Source organism: Colius striatus, chromosome 18 (assembly GCF_028858725.1).
Source record: "Colius striatus isolate bColStr4 chromosome 18, bColStr4.1.hap1, whole genome shotgun sequence".
Lineage (NCBI taxonomy): Eukaryota > Metazoa > Chordata > Aves > Coliiformes > Coliidae > Colius > Colius striatus.
In genome coordinates this window covers 8562210-8587372 of record NC_084776.1, presented here as the reverse complement: position 1 = coordinate 8587372, position 25163 = coordinate 8562210, and the positions used below count along the sequence as shown (strand labels likewise).

At 44.6% G+C, this 25163-nt stretch overlaps 1 protein-coding gene across 1 annotated transcript in view; it reads right to left on the bottom strand.

The window, feature by feature from the left end:
• The window catches only part of SHISA6 (shisa family member 6), a 224378-nt gene that overhangs the window by 180312 nt on the left and 18903 nt on the right, over positions 1-25163 (bottom strand). The window lies entirely within an intron of this gene.

The following is a 25163-nucleotide window of genomic DNA, read 5'->3' as shown; positions in this document are numbered from 1 at the left end:
CAATCTAATGGCACAACTTGTACTGTGGTTAATAAGAGACACAAGGCCATCAGTTGCTGTGTTGTGCTTTGAGAACATGCCCTGGAGTGCCGTTTAGCACGAGTTGGTCCAAGCCTAATCCACTTTCTAGCACTGCTGTGTCTCTGAATGTTGTATGCAACCTCTGGCACTGAGCAGCTGCTCAGGAAGTGAACAGCATCATAGCCAGTCAAGCTATGCTGCTTCTGCTGGAGATTTGCTGATCTAATTTAGAGAGGGTCTAATATTCCCCTTCTAATTAATTTGTTCTGTTCGTCTGTGACTGAACTTGCTTTTGTTCTTTGGTAGCTCCTCAAAAATTAGATGCAATACCTGATGGAATTTAATTATATAGGCTGGGAGAAAGTGATTAAGGGCAAAGGGAGGGCTGATCACACTGCACACATGTTTCAAGGGTATTAGCAGATGGGGAGGTAGAGGCTGCTTTTTCTCAGCTGGAGACAGAATACTAAGGAGTGATTGTCTCCAGTTGGAACTTTAAGGTTAGAGATAAAAATTCTTTGATATCCAAATGCCTTTGCAAGGGTCAGATGTGTACCAGAGCTGTTTAGATCTGTCTCAGATACCATTCCAGTGAAATTAGGTCTGCACACCACCCTTGGCCTTGTGTGGCAGATCTTGATTCTGATGCTGTTTAATCCCCTTGGGAGCTATGTAACATATCAGGGGGAATAGGCTGCAAGAGAAGGATCCAGCAAGAAGCTGAACACAAAAGCATTTGTTTCTTATCTCTTGTCAGGGCTAGCTTGACTCAGAGTCTAGGAGGCCCTGGACCACATATCCCAGTTTTCAGTGGGAGAACTGAGTAACCTAAGATGCTAAATGTGAGGGGGACTCAGGAGTGAGGACTCTTAGCCTGAACTTCAACAGTAATTGCTAAATTGCACAATTCCACCAGTGTCTGGTCACCACAGCCATGCAAATCTCTACTCCATGATATAGGAATAACACTTACTCAGAGAAAAGTAATGGAATTACATAAAAGGATGGGTAAGAAAAGAAATCACAAAGTGAAGAAGAGAGGGAAGACAAAGAACAGGGGCAAATAAGAATGCCTGATCAAAAGATACCATTCAGTCAGACTCCTGGAAACAGCTTACAGCTGAAGGCATTCAATTATGAGTAGCCATCAGGTTGTAAAGTGCACAAAGTGCAGACCTTTCCAGGAACATCCTGCCTTTTAAGGTATTTGAATAGCAGACATCATGTGCCAGCATGCCCTATAAGTAGCTGGGTTCTGAAATGGTGGGGAGAGAGCTGGTCTTGGATCCAAGAGGTCCAGTAAGCCAAAGGCACCCACAGTAGTAGCCCCCATCAGCAGAGCACTTTCCTGTGGCATGGGTGGTTGCAGCCTCCTGGGGCACTGTGCTGATCCACGGACAGGCTGAGGAAGTCAGTGGGCAGAAAGGTGACAGAGAAGGTGTCTCTGCTCCCAGACTGGCAGGATCTTCTTGAGAAGGCACATTTGGTATGGGGGAAGGGGTACAACTATCTCCTGGAAAGGATCTTTCTGGGCTGTATGTTCTTACCCTAACTTCACCATCCAGGTAAGCCCTAAAATGTCTGGAAAAGGAAGAAAAGTGTGTCAAACTATTTTGCTTTAAACAAAGTGGTTAAAGCACTGGTACTTAGCAGCCTGACATCCACAAAAATGATCTTTTCAGACCCAATACACAAACCTTGTTTTACTTAAGAAACATTTAACACATCCTCACTTGGGAATTCAGCAGCAAGGGGTCAGGGAAAGCAGTACAGAGCTGGCTTTGTTCCCAGCTCTTGCTCTGGTGTCACACGAGACACCAGCTCCAGGGACAGTGACAGGGAAGCTCATGAGACCACACTTAACACTTTTGAGACCACATTTGCCATGGTGGAGCATGCTGTCCCTGTCCTGTTTAATGATCATTAGCAGTAGCTAGTTGAGAAGAGTCCCCATGCTAACAAGCACCTTAGGGCAGTGGCAGAGAAAAACGACTTCCTTGCTGAGTCAAGATCCCTGAGCAGAACATCAGCACTTCTGTAGTGTGCAGCAAACACATTCTTGCCTGAGTAATTTGTTTCACAAGTATCAGTCCCATCAGACTGTCTCTGACTGTCAGTGATAACTTTTGTCTGACTGAGGAGCTGATGGGAGTCACTCAGAGCCCATCCTACTGCAAAACAGAGGCTTTGATTTATCAATAACTCTCACAAGCCTTCGAGAGCTTTATGTTACTGCAGCCATACTGCTGCTTTTATCCCAGCCAGATGGACACAGTAAGAGGAGCTGCCATCCTGCTTCTGAGCTGACAAGTAGACAGGCCCAGGTATATCCAGGTCTGTGTGTTCCCACACAAATATCATCTCTTAGCGAACAGAGAGATCAAAGCTACCCCACCTGCTGAGCTGATTAAGCACAGCCACATGATCCAGGAGAGCCTGCAGTAAATCCTCCCAGATTTATATGAGAGAGGACTAGAAGCTGCCTTGAATATGAGCTCCTTCACAACTCACCCACTATCTCTGTTTGCAGCCAGCTGGTGGCTCCCAGATGCCTGCACAGGAGGATGTTCCCAGGACTATCTTGCCTCCTGATGCACTGAGATGCTGGACCTGCATAGAGATGCTCAGCATTTTGGACTGGGAGGCTGGGCTGCTGCTTAGTCTGGTTCTGCCAGCTTGGACAGTGACACGAGTGACGCCTTCCTGAGCTCAAGAGCAAAATGAGATGTTCCCTAAGAGCTTGGTTCCATGTGAATATTCCAATAAGAAACCAGAAATAAAGCAAGACATGACTTTGTAAAGTCTTTTGTCACAGTTTGGTCTCAGGTCTCAGAATGACAGTACTGGGCACCAATTTCCTGATAGCAAAATGCATCCTGTGCTGGTTTTCACTCTGTGGTCAAAGGCTTTTCCTTCATATGGAAGTACCCTCTCAGTTTACTCCACAGTGAATACCAATTAGACTTTTTCCAGTATTGGAAAAGGTTTTAGCTGTGTGCACAAGATTTTAACGTGTTGAGCTTGCTATCCAGGAAGAGAGGTGTGAACTGGGGGGAATGTGGCAAAGGCAAAGCCTGAGAAGACAAAAAACACTGAGTGGATTAAAAATGAAAGTGGCACTAATTAAAAAAAGCTAGATTTGGTAATGATTGTTAATGGTACAGTAAAGTGTCTAATCTGAGCTACACATTTGTTTTGCTGCTTCCTAGGTTTTTGTTTTGCAGTTTTGTGGCAGTTGACTTCATGAACATGACAATTCTGACACAACTCTGACAGTGGTGAGGATAATGACCAACAATGATCTCTTGTGATTAAGCAGTCCATCAGCATGCTTCTGCCTGGCCTGCTTTGCTGACTATCTCTTAAAAAGGAGTGATAGTGAGTATGTAGTGAAACAGAGGAACAAGATGTGGAAGGGAAAGCAATTTAGACTCCAGTTTGGTTTGGGAAATTTTTTCACTGCTGTTGTGGCATGTTTCAGGTGGAAAAAAGAGACCTCTCAGGTGACTTATGGTAATTTGTCTCCTGTCACTAGTTGTCATGACTTTTTCTTCTACCCAGTGCAGCACTGTGGTTTTTCTGTGTTCCTGCAGCCCACACACCAAATGCAATTGCTCCCATTTTATAGCTGTCTGCACCTGGAACTTGGATCCCTGCAGCAGGAGAGATGTGGTATGCAGGTAGGAAGCCTGTGTGGAGGATACCACAGCCCCATATGGCAGCCCTCCTCCACAAACAGGACTAGGGACAAAGATAAATCCAAGTGCAGCGCAATGTGACCCAGACTGTGTCATCCCAGATTGTCTCCTCTATGTTCACAGAATTGGCAGCATGAGCAAAATAAAACACAAGTTATTTGGAGACTAATGTTTCTGCATCTATTTTGTGTTTAAGTGACATCCAGCTGATAAAAATGTGTGAGATTTGCCTCTCTGTGCCTGACCCACAGGGAAAAAGGAACCAGAAGACATCAAGACCTAGCTGTTTAATTCAGCACAGGCTTCTTGTTTTGGAGGTGGATGGAAACTGAAATTGCTCAAAAAGTAATTGCCTGATCACTATAAACAACATAGAACCATTCAGGCCAATCAAACACTTCACTCTGGACTTCTTCATACTATTTTTAGGTGATAGCTTTTGAAGTTGCAGTTTGTTTTGAGCAGGAAGTATTGTATTCTTCCCTTGGAGAGAGTCGACATTAAACACGTGAAGGTGTTGGAAAAGAAACTCAAGAAAGAGCACACGCTGAGAAATGCAAGAAAATTGTCAGCTGCTCTTAGATTGTCATCTTCTGATCCACTTTAAGTGCTGGAGCCAGCATAGACATGTCACAATGCTCCACATTTGGAATCTGGAGAGTGCAACAAGCCTGAAACGCTGAGGAAAACTGCCCTTGGGGTTCCAAAGTCTCCTGATAATATTGGGTGCTAACCAAAGATTTTAGATAGAAGCAATTGTGGTTTATTAATTTTAGTTATGGGAGAGAAGGATGATCTTCCTAAGAGGGCAGATCATCATCCATCTGCCACTGGCTGGCTTTACATCTTCATGTGAAGGAGAAGATGGCCATTGCAAGAGTCAAACATGAGACTGGAGAGCAAACCTGAACAGGCTGGAGGTGCCAATCATTGTCTTGTGCTTTGGGAATACAGACAGGGAAACCTTAGTGGATCTGTAGCTGTGTCATAGACTCCTCACAGGAACTTCCTGACTGTACAGGTAGCTCAGGAGGAAGATCACCAGGAATGTCCATACCTTAGCCCATGGCAGTTTTTCTTTGAAAGGAAATTAGGTTGTGCTCTAACAGATGTACAAATGGTGGTAACCATGTTGTGAGCTGTACTCCTGGAAAATATACCTGCCCACATCCATGACATGGCCAAGGTGGAAGACAACCACCTCTTGTGCTACCTCTAAATGGCTGCACTGCTCTAAAGCCAAGACAATAGCTAATGAGGATGAGAAGCTGCACACTGAATGAGATCCTCTATTCCTCACACCTCCTGGGGGGCAATTTTGCGCTGCTTAACTGATTAAATGTGTGTCTCCTGATTTCTATACACTATCTGAAGGAGAAGAAAGACACAGAAGGGGTTAATCCAGGTCTTAGTTGCACAGCTGTAAGCAATAAGAGACCAGAGATGAGCTGGGCTTACACGTATCACATAGGATCAGACCCTGCAATACTGATATGCAGTTGGTGCAAGCCATTAATTAGCCCCCAAAGCAAGAAATAATTGGAGCTGTAGATACAGCACCATCATCAGCATAACTATTGTGTCTTACAAGCAAAGAAACAGCTGAGAAGTGTGGACAGCTTCCTTCCCTGCACTGCTGCAGCCCTGCAACAAGCTGTGCAGCGATTCTTCCCCTCCAGCACGCTCTCCACCCCTGCTACTGCAGGAGGAAGTAAATGAGTCCTTGGGGAGCCCTAGTCCTTTAATGAAAACCAGCCAGTAACAAACTGTGCTGTTCAGATACACTAATGAAAAAATGTTCCATTCCCAGGGACAAAGCTCATGCTCCTTGGGCACTCTGCTTCCAGGAATTAGCTCTTTTCAAGAGTGTCAATGAACATGAACAATATGGACCCAAGGAGGAAAGTTGGATGCAGCTGGAGAGGTGAGTTACTGGTGCTTGTGGGGTTATTCCACTGTCATTGTCCCTGGGCTCAGAATCCAATGGGGATGGCACTGTGGTGGCCTCTGGACTGTACTGAGACTTTGGATTTCTGTTCTGTTCTCTCCTAATTCCTCCCTTCCCCCTTTCCTCATTTTCAGATCTAGATCACAAAGAATGTTAAAGAGTTTCACTGACTTTTCAGACTGGACCTCAGCAGATCAAAGAGTAGATCTCGATGATTCCCTCCTCCTCTTTCTAACATACAGGCAGAGAGTTGTAGGAAAGACAGAATGCAGCACATGGAGACACATAGGAAGGACATGAGAAAGGAGAAAGCAAAGAAGAAATGAAGGAAAAAAAGAGGAGCTCAGATGAAACTATCTCCAAGGTTGTCTACATCCCTCTACTTCACCAGGAGCCCCCATGACCTGTTCAGACTTAGAGCTCCAAATGTGGCTGACAAAGAGAAAGGTTTTGGATGTGAGGGTCTCTGGAGGTGAGAGAGGTAGCTCTCAACCTTTGTCTAATGACTCAAGCACCATGGGGATGTGATAGCTGTCAGTTGCTCTGAGACTTGATTAGGAAAACTTCACTCATTAAACTTTCTTCTGTTGGCCAGAACAAACATAACTGAAATGCTCCCCATTCTGATTTGACATCAAATTCAGGATACTTCAAACTTTTCCTACAAGGGGAAAGTTTAAAGTCAGTGCTATGAAGAAAGTGTTTGACTGTTTATCCATGTGAGGATAGTGGGTGGTGACACTGCTAAATGTGGGAGTATGATGGAAGGGGATGCAGCAGAGATGGCTTTCATGGAAGGAAAGCTGACAGCCTGGACTTGGTTGTGATGTTAGCCTGCTTGGACCTTTTGGACAAGTTGTGTCTCCACCTGTGCTTCAGTTTGACAACTGGTAAATGGTGATAATACTTATTTTCTCAGCTGGGCTTTAGGAGCTTCCCTATAAATATTTATGAAGTGCTCTGTTTAGAATTGTAAGTTAATAAATGTGTGTATAGAACTGGCAGTCCAAGGATGCAAGTTGTTCTGTTTCACACACTTAAATGTACTCATTTGTAGTTTCTGCTTTCATTTCTAAGCAAAGAAGTTAGGAACCAAACCATTAAAAGCTCACATCTCCAAGTGAGCTCCAATTAAGAAAGCAGAGTCAAGAGTCAGTACTTCAGTGGCAAATGCTGCTGACATTAGGGAAGACTGGGAAAAGCTCTTATAGGTACAAATGTGCCTCAAGGTGTAGAAAGGTGCCTGTTGAAGTTTATGGAAGTGCTGAAATGTCTAGATCCCTTATTAAATTGATTTGAGAGGGGACATCAGGCTCAGATACTCAAAAGCATTTTGAGTCTTATCAACCACTCATTTTCCTGTGACATCTGTAGCAGGTTAACCTTGGGGATCTTCTGGGAATCCCCCTAGTTTTCTTTTCACATCTTCTCTTCCTTCTATGTCCAGATCAGCAGTTGTCCTTGGCCTTGTTTCCTACTCTGCAGGCAACTGCTAGTGCACATTTCCAATCAACTCATTGCTCATGTAGTGGTGGAGCTCCTTGAGCATCAAGTACCTCCTGCTATTGTTGCCTAAACTCCAAGTCCAGTGATGGCCCTTCACAGCTCCCCTCACTACTTCCTCTACCAAAGCTATTTCTATTTAACAGCAATCAGAACACTAACTCTTTTGTGAAAGGAGTAGACTCAAGCAGTGTCTTCAGTGTGGTGTTTGCTCAGATACTCACCCATCTGCACTGACCCATACCTAACACAAGCTCTGAGGCCAAGCACACGGTTAAGCATGATGCTTCTGAACACAGTGTCTCCCAGAAGACAGAGATTAACAGTAGGGCTCAGAACATCTGCCTGCTGTTTCTGGCTTGACTCCATTGTGGCTAGCTGACTTTGGGGAAATGCTTCATACCACCTCCTGACTCAGTTTCCCCATAAATTGTAGATGTCAATTCTGTCCATCATTAAGTATTTGGAAACACATAGAATATGTCACTTAAAAGCAACGGAGCTCTGGAAGGAAAGTCAATGCTTCTTTAAAAATGTCTTTGCAATAATGGGAATGCTGGTCCTGCATGATTATCATAGATTCTGCTATTGATTATGAGCTGATTATATTTTCATGCTGCCCTGAATTTCTAGAGCTGGACTGCTTTGCAGCTGACCCTTGAATATAGCTCCATCTTTTATTGTGAGAGCTTGTAGTGACAAACTGTGGGTGATCATGGCATGGCCATGTATTGGCACACACTGTACAGACTGCAGTAGCCAAGGTGCTTTCTAGTAGTGGGATGCTACCAGGATCCCAAAGCAAAGATCCTTAAGAAATCCCCCACTCCACAAGTGTGGGAGGTGGTTTTCACAAAGCAACTTGCTGACAGGCCTGCTATGTATTTTAATTGATACTGTGAATGTGCAGTGTGTATCCCAATGGAGAGACGACACAAGACTTGAGATCTCAAGTTTAACAGGCTAAATGTAACACCAGCATCTCGTATGCATCTCATGCTTGACATCAGTCACTCCAACAGGGTCTAGAGGTGTAAGCAGAACAGTCCAGACTGGGCTGGAAATGGCTGAATAGAAACTGAGGTCTACAATCAAGCCTAAAAGACAAGGGTGATGTTATAATTAAAATTTTAGTGAATGAGTAAAACAAGTGTAAGTTACAGGGGTACTGAGAGGAGGAAGGACTGAGAAAGCTTTCTGGAGGTGTTTTAATGTATTCTGGTGCTTGAATGAAGAGGCTGGGGAGAACTAACAGATGAATGTCTTTTACTAAATTAACAAACTAGTAGTAAACTTGTATATGTAGACAACTGGAGGAGCCTAGCACTTCAGGGGTGTTTAGGAGGCAAAGAATGGGAGGTGTCCTGCCTGGCTGTGAAAGGCCAATGTGCTGAGCCTTATACTGCTGATGCCAAGACACAGCTACTTTATCTTTGTCTCTCTCTTGACCTTGCTGATCTGCAGCCCTGGAGCATGGCCACTGAAGGGCTCACATCCAGTAAGTCAAGTGGGAATATGGGATTTCAGCACTGGATTTCTGCTCTGAGATCTCTGCAGGTCTCAGAGGCATTGTTCTATACTTACACAGTCCTAAGCCTAAGTTAATGAGTTGCTGTGAGCAATGGCACAGCTCTGTCCTTGCCTCAAGCAAGCCAGCAAGCTCTTCACTGCAGGTTCTCTCTCCATGTAGTGGATTCCCTTTCTCCATGGCCTGTTCAGATCCCTTCCTTTAGCAGTGCAGCAGGATATCCCAGAATGCCCTATGTGACACCAAGCTCTATGAGAGCCATATCACTATTTAAAATCACTTACTGCAATGTTAAATTGCTCTTCTGCAGGATTTACCTGAGGAGGACACGTGGCACAGCTGTACAGTGTAAGGCAGGCTCCATTTTTATGACCAACCCTTTTCTGGACCACTGCCCAGCCATCAGGCCATGTTGGCCAGAGCTGTGCATGCCCTATAGCTCTTTATGTACTGTGCCTTTCAGTATTTGCACCTCTGATCACACAAAATCAGTTTCAGTGGTGACTGCATCAGGTAACTTTGTCTCCTAGATGGCCATGCTCAGCACACTCAGACTGTCCCACCACCCCTTCATCCTGTTCAGCTCAATGGGCAGCTGAAAAAGATACCCCAGCATCTGCCTATTTTACATTAGCATGAGAATGCTTTACTGCCCATGCTGTCAGGAGATGTCATGCACCTAAACTGCACAAGACAGCTACTGATGGATTATGGCAACCAAAATTAACAAGAGGGATTTATATTTGTATTTTCACTGCTGAAGCCCTGCAATGAGTCTTTTTGTTTGGCAGCACTCCCCCAGAACTGCATTAGAAAGCTGCTGAAGGCTAAGGCTGATGCTTGCACAAAGTGAGGGCTGGCTTTGTTTACCAGGTACTTACTCTCACAGAGAGGAATTCAGCCAGTCCCTTTGATCTTAAAGGTGACATCATTATTTTTCTGCCTTTCTTCAGTGAAAGTGAGCTCAGCTTTGGTCCTTTTTTCAAGAAATTTTACCTGGGGACAATAATTTTCTTGGGTTGAGTCATTCTGAGGCTGTCTTTTTCTAGTTCTGGGACAGATTTACACATGATTTTGGTCATCTCCTGTCTCAAACTCTTAACAAGAAAGTTAAAAGTGGTGGCTCAGTAAAATCATCACAATGCCATGCGTGGAAGGATTCCAAGGTCAGAGTGTAAAGTGGTAGCTGCTTTAGCAGCTCTCTGAGTCAGGTTCTGTTCAGTAGCTTGGTCTGTGCAATGCACTCTGTCTCTGGACAGAGGTGTCAGCAGGGATGTGACACCCTTGAGCCTGTCCCTTGTGAACCAAATTGGGTTGAGTGACTGCCACAACTGAACCAACTCCTTGGATTCAGCCTGTTCTTTGGCAGGAGTGTATTCTCTTTCCTGCTGCTGGAAACAAGAGCTCAGCAGGTCTTTCAATTTTAACAAGCTACTGGAAGCAAGAGTGATTTTAACCCATGAATCTGCAGTTGGTGCCAAAATCTCTCCCTTACTCCAGGGAAGCCTGATAATGAGTAGCAGAAGACACACACATACCTGGTACATGACCTGGAGGACCCTGTGTGCCAGTGGGCAGGACAAAGCTTTGTCCATCTGCCCCACAGTGCTGGCATCCACTCTACCTCCCTGACAGTCCGCCAGCAGCCAGCAAGCTGCCCTTCAGGGCAGATACCATGCCATGTTGCTTTTTGGACTATTTTCTGTTTGGCTGAATTGCTAATGCCAAAGTAATTACTTAGGAAAATTCCTTAATCAAAAACACATTTGTGGAGGTAATGAGCAAATAGGTCAAGGAGACCAATGTGCCTTATAAGCAGGAGCCACTTCCCTGAGCATCTGCAGAGCTGTCTGCCTTGAAGGACCATTGGGAATATCCATGGGGGACAGGGCTGTGGTCCAAGGTATGTTTGAAGTGCAAATAGTCTAACCAAGGCTGCCCTTTTGTGTGCCAGGTGCACTGAGGCTGCTGCAATACACACCTCCTAGGAGGGCTCAGTCCAGTGCAGCCCTGGGTCATGCAGTGATCCTTGCTGCTTAGCCTTGCAGGAGCACTGTTTTGCTTTTAAGGAGGTGCCCTTAGTCTCTGAATGAATCTGACTATGGGCTTTGGGACCAGGAGGCATAGAGGAAACCTGGTTGATAGGAGCTATCCTGGATTCTTGGAAGGGTGAGATCAGTCAGAGTCTTGGATAGTCTGAAACCCTGCAAGCACAGATTAGATTTTCTCCAAGACTTCATATTTTAAACAACTAAATAGAAAGACAAAGTAGGTACTACTGAGACCTAAAACCTCAGCTAGGTGTTCAGTATCCTTAGCTAGCTGCCTGTCCAATGCACAGCCTCTGTCACTGATGTTAGAAATTCTCTCACCAGATTATTATCTTCATACAGTTAAGTCCCAGCTGTCAGCCTCAGATTGTTCAGAATAACTCCACATCATATACAACATTTTGTCACTTCACTGTACAGTATTCTTCACTGTATTCAAAAATACACTACACAGCACATGTCCCAAAGCAGATCTTCCAGACCTCTAATCATTCACCCAGTGCAAAACCTGACTGTTCTTATCCATCGCTTTCTGTCATTTAATCTGTTATTAATTCCCCACAAGACCTTTCTTCTTATCCCACAGTATTCTCACTGACAATTTCCAAAGAAAAATGACTACACTGCTTTGACAGAAGCCCTTCCATCCCACGTCAGTCAGTTCCTTCACGGAGCACTAGCAGGCTCATAACGTGGATCCCCCTTTCACAAAAGCCACCCTGACTCTCTACTTCATTTGATTGTCATTCTTTGCAGTGCACCTGCTCTACCAGCTCGGCTTTCACACTCCTACCCTCATCTCTAAAGCCTTTCTAAAGACAGACATTGCCACCTTCTACTCACCTGGCACAAAGGCTGATTAAATGGTTACACTGAATGTCAGGGTAACTGAGCAGCTCTCCTTTAAAATCCCTTGAGTGAATAGTTCCTAGTTCAGACTATTTTTTACCATTTAATTGATACAATTTTTTACAAAGCTTCACTGATTCTTCAGTTTTAGAGAGATCATCAGAAACAGCCCTTACACTGCATGTGGGAAGCTCCTGTGCTCCCTCACTACACAGATTTGTCTTCCTTGAGTACCTTCAAATTTTGAAGATACACATTGTCATAATTATCTAGCAATCTCTGCCTAAAAATTTTCCCTCCTATAGACCAAGACATGAGATTATACAAGAAAAAAGATAACATTTTTCTGTTGGAAAACCTCTAGCACATGAGAGATTCCTGAAGCACACTACACACTTGTGGGAAACAGAGCTCCCACAGCTCAGCTTTGTCCCTAAATCTAAGGGCAGTTCCCAGCTGGAGCCTCTGCAACTCTGATGGTAGGTAAGATTTATTTAAAAAATGCAAAATGTTAAGCTCTAATAAAGGAATTGAAATAATTCACCATCAGGAAACCATGAGCAAAATAAAAAAGCATCCACAAACCCATAAAAGGCAGACATTTCATTGCATATGCTTCCTCCTAAGAGACAAGAAAAACAGATGCAAGGCCAAAGTGAAGTTACCTGTAGTCTTCAGTGCATTGCTGAAAAGCATATGGACATTTCATTGAGAGGAAGATCCCTTCTCACGTCAGCCTTGTCTTGTGGAGGATCCACCTTTTCCAGAGGCATAGTCACATCTGGACTTTGCCCTGTGTCTCCTGCCTCCCTCTGAGATAAGCCAATTTCCTTCAGGCACTTACCACTGCCAAAGGTGCCATGACATCAGTGTGAATGTGAAAGGAGTGACTCTCTGAATGCAAGCAGTGTCTCCAAGCTGCATGGAAATCCCAAAAGCAGTCAGCTTGGCCAGAGCAGCACACCAGTGCCACAGTACATGCTTCGGGTGGTGGCACAGGGGGGAATTTAAGGTGCTTGTGCCAGTCTCCATCTCCTGGTATCTTGCCACAGATGCCCTCACCAACAGGGCAGAGGAGTTTTTGCTAATTGAAAGTGCCCTAGAAAAGCCTGAGTCCCTGATTTGTGAAGGGCAGCCTCATAAACAATTCAAGAATGTAAATTGGGAAAGGGCTGGCTGGCAGCAGATAGTGAAACATTAATGATCTTCCAGCTGCTCAAAGGTAAATATTTCATTAGCTCCACCAAGTATCACTCTGACAATTATGTTAAACTGGTGTTCACAGGTGTCACCCTGCAACTTAATGCAATGCTGGGACCATGTCTGTGGAAGTAGAACTAAATCCTCACCCAAGCAACTGGACACTCAGAGTCTGTCAGCTCTTAAGAAGTGCATTTGCCTATGAGCCTAGACACACGGATATGTGTGTATGGTATGACAGCAGAAAGGTGAGAACAGGTATTCAAAAAGCAACATTTGTACTTCTGTAAAGAAACCAGCATTCCTCAAGCTGCCACAGGATCTCCCTGAGCACCAGGGGCAGGAAAGCAACTCTTCATGTGAACTCATGAGTCCAAGTGTGAGAGGAACAAATGTCTCAAGAGACAAATGTCTTAGCTACAGAGAAGGAACTAGATTGATAGTGCAGAACTCTTGCTCTTCTAAATTGCATAACTTGAAAGGAGGAGGGCCCTAATCACTTTCTCAGTTGCTCACTCCTTCAGGTCCTCATTTCATCACCTGCCCTGCCTCAGGCCCTTGTATTCCTTGCTCCCCAGTCATACTGACCTTGAACCTGCCATGTGGTCAGCACGGTGCTCACCCTCACAAGATGCTGGCTGAAGATTTTAGGGGTCTGGCGTAAAATGTTGAGTTTTGGCACTGCATCAATCCAAATTATATTTAGGAAACAGAGACAAGCAGAGGAGCTGACACTATAGCACATAAGAAATTAGTAATGAAATGTAGAAGGCACAAAAGGAGAATGAAGAGACACATGGGTATAATCAGGAGTGATTGACAGAAATGGTTCTGCCATTGATTCTCTAAGCTAAAAGAAAGTAGAACTTGAATTCAGGTACAGAATGTGCAACTGGACACTGTAGGGGTAGCAGGGAGTCTGCAACAGTAACATGGCTGGGAAATGAGACACAAAACACTGTGTGCTCCTCAGGAGAGGCAGAAAGAAAGGTGTAATGCCACCAAGTGCCAGGTGGGGGGTAGGGGTGGAATATTCAGTTTGACAACTTGGATAGAACAAAATCAAATAAATTTAAAAAATGCTAGCCTGGACTTAAAAGAAAAGAAAGTCTGCTCAAAATCCATGAGTGAATTAGTTATGGAGAAGGTGTTAGAAAGGAGGGTACCATAGGACCTGAAGCTCACTGTAAACTAGCACAGTGGGACACAGGTTTCAATAGAAACCTTGTTAATGTTCTCAGTCATACACCACTGAGATAGTGCATCATCATGGGGAAGTTTAACTTCCACCTCCAGACCAAAGAAATAATAGTCCTGCTAATAGGAAAGCCCAGTTCCTTCTGCATGCAACAGCTGACACATCTCCATCACTCGAGAGGCCCATCACAGGTTCTGCTGCCTTGTGTGATGCAGACCTGCTAAAAAGGCTGCAGCTAGGATTTAGGTATAACTTGATATCAGAAGACAAAAAGAAAGATAAAATAAGAAGACAGTCTTGGACACTAATGGACTCAGAATTTCATTGTTACAAAACTCAGAACTTCTTCAAATCTTGAGGATAAAACTCTCAAAACAAAACAAACCACATTGAAGGTCTTTGGCTGTGACAGATATGCCACAATACTCTCCAAAATCAAGATATATGTCTTTGCCTCATACAAAAAAGTCCAGGATCCTCAGGACTGGTTGGGAAGTTGCAACTGTATTTGTAGAAGATTCTTTAAGGGATGCTTTGCTGTTTTCTTTACCTGTATCTCCAGAAATAAGCAGTGGGGAGTTTCACAAGGTGGCTCTGCACAAGGCAGCTCCACCTGCCATGCCAGGGGCTACAGAGCTGCAGGACTTAGTCTGGAAGGCAACTACCTGCCCTCTCCAGCTGTGGGCAGACACTGCTGTTTTCCCTTTTTGTCAGCCAAGAACTTATTGCCTTCCTCAGATGGGAACAGTCCAGCTTCAGCACCTGCCAGCCACCCATGAGCAAAGCCCCTCAGATCCACAGGCTATCTGCAGGGGATATGAGAGATGGTGCTAACTCCTCTGGGCTGGCACAAGGCAACATCCTGGGTTACTCTCAGTCTCCTGAAGGACAAGGTGGTCTCATAGAAGTAAAGTGACAGCCATGGTGCTATACAAAAAGTGCCTTGCATATCAGAATGCATCACAACCATCATGACAACTTGTCTAATCCCTCACTACAGCTCTCCCACCCATAGATCATGAGAACAGCAAGCATTGATCAGAACCAGTACTTATCCACCTGAACCTTTTGATGGACAAGCCCAATCAGAACCCTGTTAGGCAGAGGGACTGGAGGGAAAAAAGAAAGGACAGTAAGGCAGGTGTGAGGGGAAAGCTCCTCTTCCACCTTAGCTCCCACAGCCATATTACATCTGAAGGCAGCTGGAGTCATTCTTGTACCTCTTAGATGCTCATCAAGGGGGATGGCCTACACACAGCAAGGAGCCTTAGAAGACAGAGGAGATCTGCTTCAGCAAGGTGGTTGGACTACATGATCTCTAAAGGTCCCTTCCAACCCCTACCATTCTATGAATGATTCTGTGATCAGCTAACTCTGTGTTATGTGGTTCTGCCAATGTCAGGCACTGAAATGATGTAATGAGAGCAGTCAGAAACCTGGAAACTTGGGATGAGAAACTCTGATCCACAATGACCAACCCCAATGCAGCAATGTGACACTTCATAGATGGAGGTAGTTGGAGCTACCTCACTGTAGCCTGTGTGTCAAGAGCCCTCTCAACTTCTTCTCCCCTCTCCTGCCTATTGATCATTGCATATATTAATATTTCAGTAAGACTTAACAGGAAAACCTGTTCTGCTGAGCTGTGCAACCTGGATGCCATCCTCACTGTCTGTGATCTCAAGCAGCCTGCAGCACTTCAGTTTACTTAATGCTGCACTTAACCTACAGTACAGACACGTCTCCACATCTTTCTTGCATCTTCCAGCCATCACAAAGGCTAATTCTTTGCAGGGTTCCCCCAAAACCCTTCCTATAAGGCCATAGCACTTCTTGCTACAAGGAATTTGGGATGTATAGGCACTGAATTTTGAGTGCCTATGTGAACAGTGATCTGGTCCCAGGACAACTGGTATTACAAGTCCCTCTGGCAAGAATGATGTAGACAGTATAACTGCACCCTGCCTGTGGAGCTTGCTGAGAAATGCTTTCTTGGTAGGAAAAGCTGTAGATCCAGGGAGGAGAGATGTGAAAGGAAAGGAAAGGCCACAGAGGCTGCATTACTGCAGTTGGGAGATACTGTGTAGAAAGGCACAGATTTGAGAATTAGTATTTCTCTCAGTGCTTTTTCAGGAGGTCATTGTGAGCACTGGGGCATCGCTCTGTGACTGACAGCAATTGAATATCTTGCATGGGGTTTGTTTTAAAGAGCAACAGTTATCCTCAGAAGTGATTTAATGCTAGAAGATAGAGGTGTTGGCATAGCTGACAAAGCAGGGACAGACTTGGGGAGAGAGCTGCAAAAGGCCATCCACATATATTAGAATTATTTTCCCAAGAAGGATTTGATGAGATGTGAACTACATTATTTGCTAATGTTGCAGTACAGAGCCTTGCCCAAAGCCCAGGAGAGTCAGAAGGAATCTTTCCATTAACTTCTCTGATTTTAAGTGATATTGTGACAGATGTACTACCTTTTCCTACCTCCTCAAATATTTTAAATAAAACAGAAAGAGTAGTTAGATTTGTCCTTTTATGGAGGAGGGCATCATTTCCTCTTAGGTATGCTCATATATATAGCCACATGGGAGTCTTTTCAGTTACCTGCAACAAGTAAGATGGGCTGAGGGTAATAAAGCTTCAGTGAAGAGGAAGTGAGGCAAGACTTAGTAAATTCCCAAGTTACACACACATGGCTGATGTGCCAGAAGGAACAGGGACTGCACCAACGACAAAAGCTGTTTGCAGACAACAATAAAAGCTGTCTTCAGATCTTCAACATGAGCCAAACTTTCCTGCTATCTTTCAATCTAAGAAAAAACCTCTTGCTGAAAGCCACCAGAAAACATCCCTGGCACATCCCAGAAGGTGGGAACACCCTGGAGGTATGAGCTTTGTGAAGGAGAAGCCAAGCTGCCTCATGCAGAGAGACACTGCTAAAGAAATGGGAAGGCAGCCCTACAGACTCTTCTGCAACTCTTTGCTCTGGCTGAGTAGAGTTTGAGACATGACAATGAGACAACTGGCTAAGCCCTTTAGGATTTATTTGCCTAAAATAGAAGAGTAATCAACTAGGTTTTTGGAGACTTGAGCAATATCTTTTGATGGTAAATGCTCCCACTCCCTCTAGCCAGGGTCTTGCATGATCTCCAAAAGCTACACCTCTGGATGTCAGGTGAGTTATTCATTGCAGGCTCAGGGACTGACTCATGAGAAGTTAACCATGACATTCCCAGCATTGCCCCTATTCTCACATGTTTGTAAAATGAGCTGGTAGCTTTCCATGACAAGCTTGCAAGATTGACTTACAGCTTGCAGAGCCTGTGTGCCTCTGCTCTTCATGGGAGCTGAGGGCAGCTGTGGAGTTCACTGCTCCTGGTGATAATACCAGGAATAAAGTAGTTAACCTTTGTTTCAGTACATTTTTGTGTCATTTTAAAGTCAGTAAAGTCAATAGGGGAGCAAAGGGAGGAAGCTGATAGTGACGAAAGCAGAGCATAGATTGAGTTGCAATATTTGGGCAGAGGTCCAACAAGAGGAGAAGAAAAGTTTACTGATTATGGCACATTGTTAATGGAGTATTGCTTCCAGTTCCTCACCTCTGATTACACTTCTGTAGAGTGTGATAGGATCAGCAATCATTAAATGGGTGAAGCTCAACATGTAGAATGTCCTTATAAAGATTTCATTCTTCACAGTGTCAAAAGCAACTGGTTGCATTACTTTCTGGAGGCCAATTTAATTGTTGTCAATACCAGTTGCAAATTGGCTTAACATTTTAAATTGATGTTTTCTGTAAACTGCTCTGATTAATGCAAGACAACTTTGTGTTTCTGCCTTTCATCTGAAGATCTAATGCATTTTGCAAACAATAATTGATCTAGCAAGAAACATAGAGGCAAACAGGGAGAAGCAAACCTGCTACAGAAACGATTTTAGCCTTCCACAGCACCCAGTAGAACTGCAGAACAGTACAGGACAAAACAGTTGGTTAGATAATGGGCTTAGTTATATTTTCCCCCAAGGAAACTCCAGAGCGGCTTAAAACTAAAATACCTTAACTGCAAGCAGAAGTGTTTTGATTGTAAATTGCTACCATGGTGTCAATTTCAGTTCTGGAGAAGCTCAAACCTGCTGGCCTGAACCTCATCCCACTTCATTTCAAAGTGCATATAGCCTTGAAGGTGCTGGTAGTCAATCCCAGTTGGACACCAAGTTCCCAGAGCATCTCAGCACAGGCTCTCCTGAGCTCTCCCACATGCTTGCTCACAGGCAACCTATGAAAATCTTGCTCAAGTCTATGGTTATATGGGACACAGCTCCGTGTTTACAAATCCAGCACTGCCTATACAGAGCAAAGCCTCTCAGCCCTGCTCCTGGTTGCACTCCTACATTTCATGGTTTGACCTCTTCCTGAGCTGAGTTTTCTGGGTTAATGAGATGGAAGAATGTGACAGCAGCAGAGTCAGCACAGAGAGCAGTGGCCATGGCAGCAAATGTGAGACGAGGGCTGAGACCTCTGCTTCAATGGCAGAGGAGCCATTAGGCTGACTCAACTGCCTGTGAAACTGGAGCTTGACAGGAAAAATGGGCAGGCTTGCAGATTCAGGTCAAGACACAGGTCAGGGCTCAAATCCAAACCTAGTCAGGAGCATAACTCCCCTTGCCTACTGCATCCTCCAGCCCCAAGTGATCTTCTGCCCTCCTATTCCTGAGGCTGGGGCTGAACTTTATGCTGCCCCTCTGTGACCCACCTCCCCCCAGTCCCCCAGCCCTGTTTTCTGGGTGCTCATAGAAAATCTGAGCCTGGGCAGCTGGTGAGTGCTGAGATGGTATGGCAACAACTTCAGCTCAGACATCCAGTGTTCTTCAGGGAAAGGAGTATGTCCCAGCCCTGCCCTTTCTCACAGCACTCCAGATTCTCCAGAATCTGTGCCAGACACTTTCTCTAATGGCCCTCTGCTCCTGATCCTTTCTGAAATCTAGAGGGGGAGGACAGAGCATGAGGTGAGGGCAACAACCTGTCTTAAACATCATTCCTTCCTGCCACCTCAAACACAACACAGACTTTGTAGCATGAGCAGCATGGGATAAGGGCCCAGACTGGCCTTCCCCCTTAGGTGTTACACTCCAAAACAGTTTCTATCTCTGTGTTTTTATGTTTTGAGAACAAGACTTCTCTGCCATTCCATATCCAGCTCTACAGATTCAGGAATTAGGAATGCATCTAAATATATCAAGTTGGACCTCCTACACACACAGAGTCTCCATCCTCCATAACTCCTTCTCACTGCTCCTGCTCAGTGTTACTGTGCCTCTCCTGCATTCACCAGTCCCATGTCCTGGGACCCCACAGTCCTGTCAGCCCTGGAATTTGCTCTTAAACCCAGCAACTGTTGTGAATATAGAAGCCCAGTTCTGGGAAGGAGGCAGATGTGCTCCCACTCCTTTGTGTGTGCAGCACATGGGCAGTATGGGGAGCTGCTGCTGTTGCATGGTGCGGTGCAGAGCATCGCTCAGCATGTTGCAGCACGTGCCCACAGCCCTTCTGTCCCTGCAATGTGCAGCTCCCTGGCTGGTAGCACGCCTGCATTAAACTCCCAGACTTTTTCCACATCAATGCCTCTTCTCCAGTGGAGCACAGAGCCAGAAAAGCCCGCTTCAATTAATTTCCACATCCTCCATGTGTTTTGTTATATTGTTTTCAGCACGTTGAGTTTCACTGTGAGGCTTTGTTTCAAAGTAAATCTATATGCTTAATCCCCTCTCCTGCTCACAACTTGTATTAGCCTCTCTTAAAAAAAATAAAATAGAATGCTGTTACCATGGTAACCTACAGTTTCTAGATAGTGCTGGGGATGATAAGTGTTGCTGTGCCTGGCCTTGTGGCTCTGGGACTGCACTCTGTCGAATGAATGCTAAACTCTACCACAACACTTTTACCTGCTATTTATCCCATTGTTCTGAATGCTGCTGCTCTGCCATGGCTGTGTGGTTCATGGAAGTCTGGAGGCACTATGGTTATGCTTGTTTGTTTGCACCCAGACTGTACCTATCTGCTTTTTCCCCACAATAGTCAAACTTTCTTTTACTTTTTTGTCACTTGTAAGCTGTTTTGATGCATGAAACCCTGACATCAGTCAAAGGAGGTATGTGGATGTGAGACACAATAAACTGTAACAAATGTTGTCACTTTTTATACTCCAGTAAGTTCTCTGCAAAGGTATTTGCAATGGGGACATTTTGTTGCCTCATGTGTCTTGTTAGTGGGGCACAGTTTTCCCAAACGTTCTTTTTCACAGATTATCCTAAAACATTCCAGCTTAGTAAAACACTCAGGAGACCACAGTAAATCAATAACTAGAGGCAGAAGTAGGTGCAGCCCCAGTCCCACCGAGGGAAGGAGGAGGCTGTGTGTCTCAGGAGAGCACTAGGGAGCACAGGCTGTACTTGTTAGTATTAGTGGACAGCCCTTACAGCTGCTCACGATTGACTATGCTCACAGCACCAGGTCCTAACCTCTGGCAACAACAGAAGAGGGAGACTGGATATCAAAACCAGTGAAATTAAGAAAGCATCAGCAAATAAATATTTAACTGTTAAAAAGATTCATTTGGAATGAGGGCAATGAAGCTCATTGCACATTCACTTGACTTTCCGACCCATGCCTTCTGTGTTTGTTGGATTACAAGTACTTTGGGACAAAGTCTTTGCTTTCCAAAGCAAGTGTAAAATCCCTCACTTGCTATTAGGCTACAGAACTGAAGGAGTCAGGTCTGTGTCTGCGTGAAGATTCAGGAGGAAGCATCCCTGTACATTCAGAGAACTAAAGCACACACTGCAGTACACGTCCCCCTGAGAGGTGCTGACCTGAAGGGAAAGTGGTGGTCCCAGGGAAAAATTGCTCTCAGTGCCTGAGCAAAACACAAACATTACTCAGGCACAGATATTTGCAAGTCTTTAGGCATTTGTTTTGAAGTCAAGGGAAAATGGTAACCCAAGTACCTTTTGAGATAAGGCCCTTGCCTCTCTGTGTTCCATTTCTCCATCTGTAAAACAGAGACTGGCAGTGTCACAGAGAGAGGGAGTTAAAGGGCACCAGCTGCTCTGGTACTACAAATGAGTGAAAACCTATGAATTCTAACACTGTACAGGCTAGCCTAGGTCCTAAAGAAGTGAGGAATCTAGATCCCTCACACCAAGGAAGATAGCAACTAGTGTCCTATCTTTGCTACCCCCACCAGTTGCAGCATCCACCTCTCCCCACTCTGCTGGAGAGATCCTCACTTTTGCAAGGCTATTTTGGATGCCAGGACACTGAGTAATTCCTACCCTCAAAATGATCTGACATAGTAAAGCCTGAAATTTTCTGGTGGCTCAGAAAACATTAATTCATTTGGGATTTTCCTGGTACAGAAAGTTGTGGGAAGCATACTGTAATAGAGGTGTGCTTGGAGGAAGAAGTAGATGGAGTGGCATTGAATTGCTGTGTCTTCTACAGATCCTAGAGGTTTCAAAGCTGGTCCTGTTTCTTTCTCTTCATATGACAGTGAATGGCAACAGTAATACAGACAAAAGAAAAACCCCATTCTTGGAACTCTCTGGGTGTTCTCCAAGTGGTTTCCTTAATTCTTCACCCACCTGCACCTTAACTAGTTTCTTACAACAGAGCACAGGGTCTGTAAAATGCTATTGCAGGGACTGGGGGATCATTTTATACCTGCTTTGTATTCCCCTGAACAGCTGTAAATGACAACACAAACTGTGAAGCAGCAGGTAATTTGAACGCCTTCGACATACCTTTCTACACTGATCCACAGTAAATTAATTCAAATAGTTGCTGGGGATTTTGGGGAGAAGCTAGACAATTCAATGAATGAAACAGAGACCAGCTGGAGACTTGAGGGAAAGGAGAGAAGGAAAAGGGAGAAGGATGGATAGGGAGACGGCAAATATAACCTGGAGGAAATCTGGGAAGCCAACCACTCTGGCTCACCAAACTACTTGGTCTTTAAAAAGTGGCCAGAGCTTGTGCTGAGCCTGTAGCCAAGGAAGAGCAAGGCCAAGTGCAGTGATCTCCTCCCCTATGCAATGATTAGGGTGGAAGTATTCCCCATGCTGCTCTGCCTATATTTGGCTAGAAACATTAACTACAATTTCCATAAAGATTAAAGGCCACTCCGGCATCTGTTCACATTCAGAACAAGCTCAGAATATGCCTCTGGGTGGAAGGTACTGCTGAAAACAGCACTTTGAATATGTACATCTCTGGAACATGCAGACTCAAATGGCTTATTAAAAGTCTTCCCCAGATATATCAGGCTAATCAGAGTGCTAGCCTGTGTTGTTTGCTGCATTCCAAGTGGTAATCTTGTCAATAAGCTGCTCTTCACACCTGCAGGTACCCAAGCACAGGTGAAGAGCAGATTTTTCACTCTGGAAAATTATCTCAATTGACTCCTGTGGTCAGTTCTTTGCTGGCACATCTGGAGCTGGTTTCAGACCAGCATATTCTGTTGATGAGGAAAACTGACATTCTAAGAATTATGAGGCCAAAAGAGTATAAAACTAGGCCACAGTCTTTTCTCCAGCAAGTACAAAGAGTCTTGCCATTGCTCTTACAGCCTCTTGAGCCTGGAGGTAGTGAGATGAAGCATAATTCCAGACATAGATTTTACCTACCTGCCTCATGCTCAGGTAGGTAATATCTGGAGACCTTTCATTGCTGAGAGCATTACACAGTGGCAGAAAGGACATCCTTGTCTTGAACATATGTGGAGAGAGTCTCCTCTCACATCACTCTAATGGTCCTGAGTATCTCCTCTCTCACAGGTTGGCAATACTACCAAGGTGAATCGTATGAAAAAGAGACAGTGTGGAAGAGATAGAATGAGACTGAGAGAACAAAGGATCAATTTGGACCATGTGCTGTCCTAGAGTATCATAGATTTGTGCCAGCTTTAAGTCTGGGACAAAAACCTCCCTGACACATAGGGATTTACTTAAACCAAGACCATACCCCATTACTGTGATAGTACAACACTGATTCACACCTGCCAAAGATCTGCTTCAAATTTCTACTTGCAGTCTTTTATGGTTTGGTCTCAGTTTGGAAAACAGTAATGAGACAGCTTCTTGCACAACTAAGCTGGTTACCCCTCTATCACCATAGTAGTAAGAAAACTCACATCTGACAATTTCTGTGGGGACTGAATCTTGCAGGTGTTTTGCCACATTTTGGGAACAGCACACCAACACCTTGCATCTGACCTTCGAAAAGCTTTAAAACACGCATGGATGGTATTGGAGGTAGTCACCTGAGCTGAGAATCTAGTCTTAATTTTTCCACTATAGCTAATGTCCATCAGCATCACTGTCACAGGAACTGCCCTCATCTTTTCTGACATATCAGTTGATTGTGGACGTTGCAGGATTGCCTCTGGCTCAAACTCTGTTTCTTGTACCAAATGTAGCACCTTCCTCTGTGTGAGCATATTGCTGCTTATCTATGACATTTTCCAAGCCTGTAGGAACTATTGACCTTTCTCCTATCCATCCTTGTTCTTGCCTGTGTTTGCTGGCCATTCACTGAATAAAGGAATGGCACTGACCTTCGGAGCAGATGTCAGGATAGATAACATGGCCAAAGAGAAAAGATAGGGGAAATATGGCTAGGGTTTTCCTTCCAACACCCCTAAAGGTGCTACTGTGACAGAGACATGAAAAATACCAATAGACAGCTAAATGAGATGGATTTCCTGTAATCTCAGATTCATCATATTTTACCTGTTACTCACAATAGCAAACACTGAACTAATGAGAGGGCTGTGTGGGCTGGAGGAGCATTCCTGTCTACAGAAAGTGCTGTCGCTCATACTAATTAGGTGGTGCACAGCTGGAGAGGTGTGCTCTGATCCAAGCAATCTGTAGGCACAGCTTTCAGCTCTTCTTACCTGCAAAGAGCCTACCACCACCAAAACAGCTGTATAAAAGCAATGACCAGAAATGTCAGTGAAAATGAGGGTGGGTGCAAGGGGAGGTGAATGGTTCCCTGCCATCCCAAAAGGGCATGAGTTTGATTCTCAGAGGAAAGAAAAAGTGGCAATAATTTCTGAAGAGATGCTCTTTAGACACGTGGGACCCTCAATCTTGGCATGATACAGAGTGGGAATTGTATTCTGCTTCTGATAAACATCCAGCTCCCACACCACTTGGGGAAGGTGGCCATTGCAGAGTAGTAGGGTGAAGCCTTCTTGAAACTAGCTGTCTTGTCTAAAGAATGACAACTGTCTCCATGTCTAGGACAGAGAGACCTACTTCTCTTTTTCTCTGAAGCAAGTTAGACCTGGGTTCTTCTCTCTGTAAGCTTAACAGAGAAGTACAGGCTAAATCTAACACAGGCCCTCCTGTCTCACTGCAGAGCACACCTGCTGCAATGTGCCTGGGCAAATACATTGAGGACTTTGCTTTGGTCTTGAACTCTCCTTCAGGTATCTGTGACAGCTGGAGACAGTGTCCATGGCAAGGTGAACTATTAAAGGAATTGTATGTTTGTTGCCACCCTGTGGTGTCCTACTGTGACCATTTGAGGGCTGCCTGAGTGCTTGCAGGAAGGGTAGAGACTGGCTTGTGGGAGATGGACTCCTCTCCATACTTTTATCAGGAAACAGCAGACACCAACCAGCAAGTGCCACAAGCATGCCCTCAGCAGCACCTGCACATGCTGCTTTGTTTAGACTCTACAGCCTCAGACACAGACCATCTCAATTTGTCATTGTCACCCACAATGATTTTGTTCACTGATGCCAAATAAGCCTAATGGAAAAACATAGCTATGGTTTCTTTAGCAAAACTTAAGGGCACTCTTGCAGTTATAAGTTTGAAGACAAAAGTTTCAAGTAAAACAAATAAAAAACTCAATGTCAGCCTGTATGTAACAACTACAGTCCTTTCTGGTTGCTTAACCTCTCATACTGAAACAAAGTCCTGACACAAACCACAGCCAGCACACCTGATGATTTTCAGATCCTGCTGCAAAACCCTACAGCTGTGGTCTTCTCAAGCCAATTTGCAGCACTGGTGAGCATTGCTTTGTCTGGCTCCTGCTACTACACACTATTGCCTCCATTTTTTTCCCCTGGACATTCCATTCTTTTCTCTTTTTCTT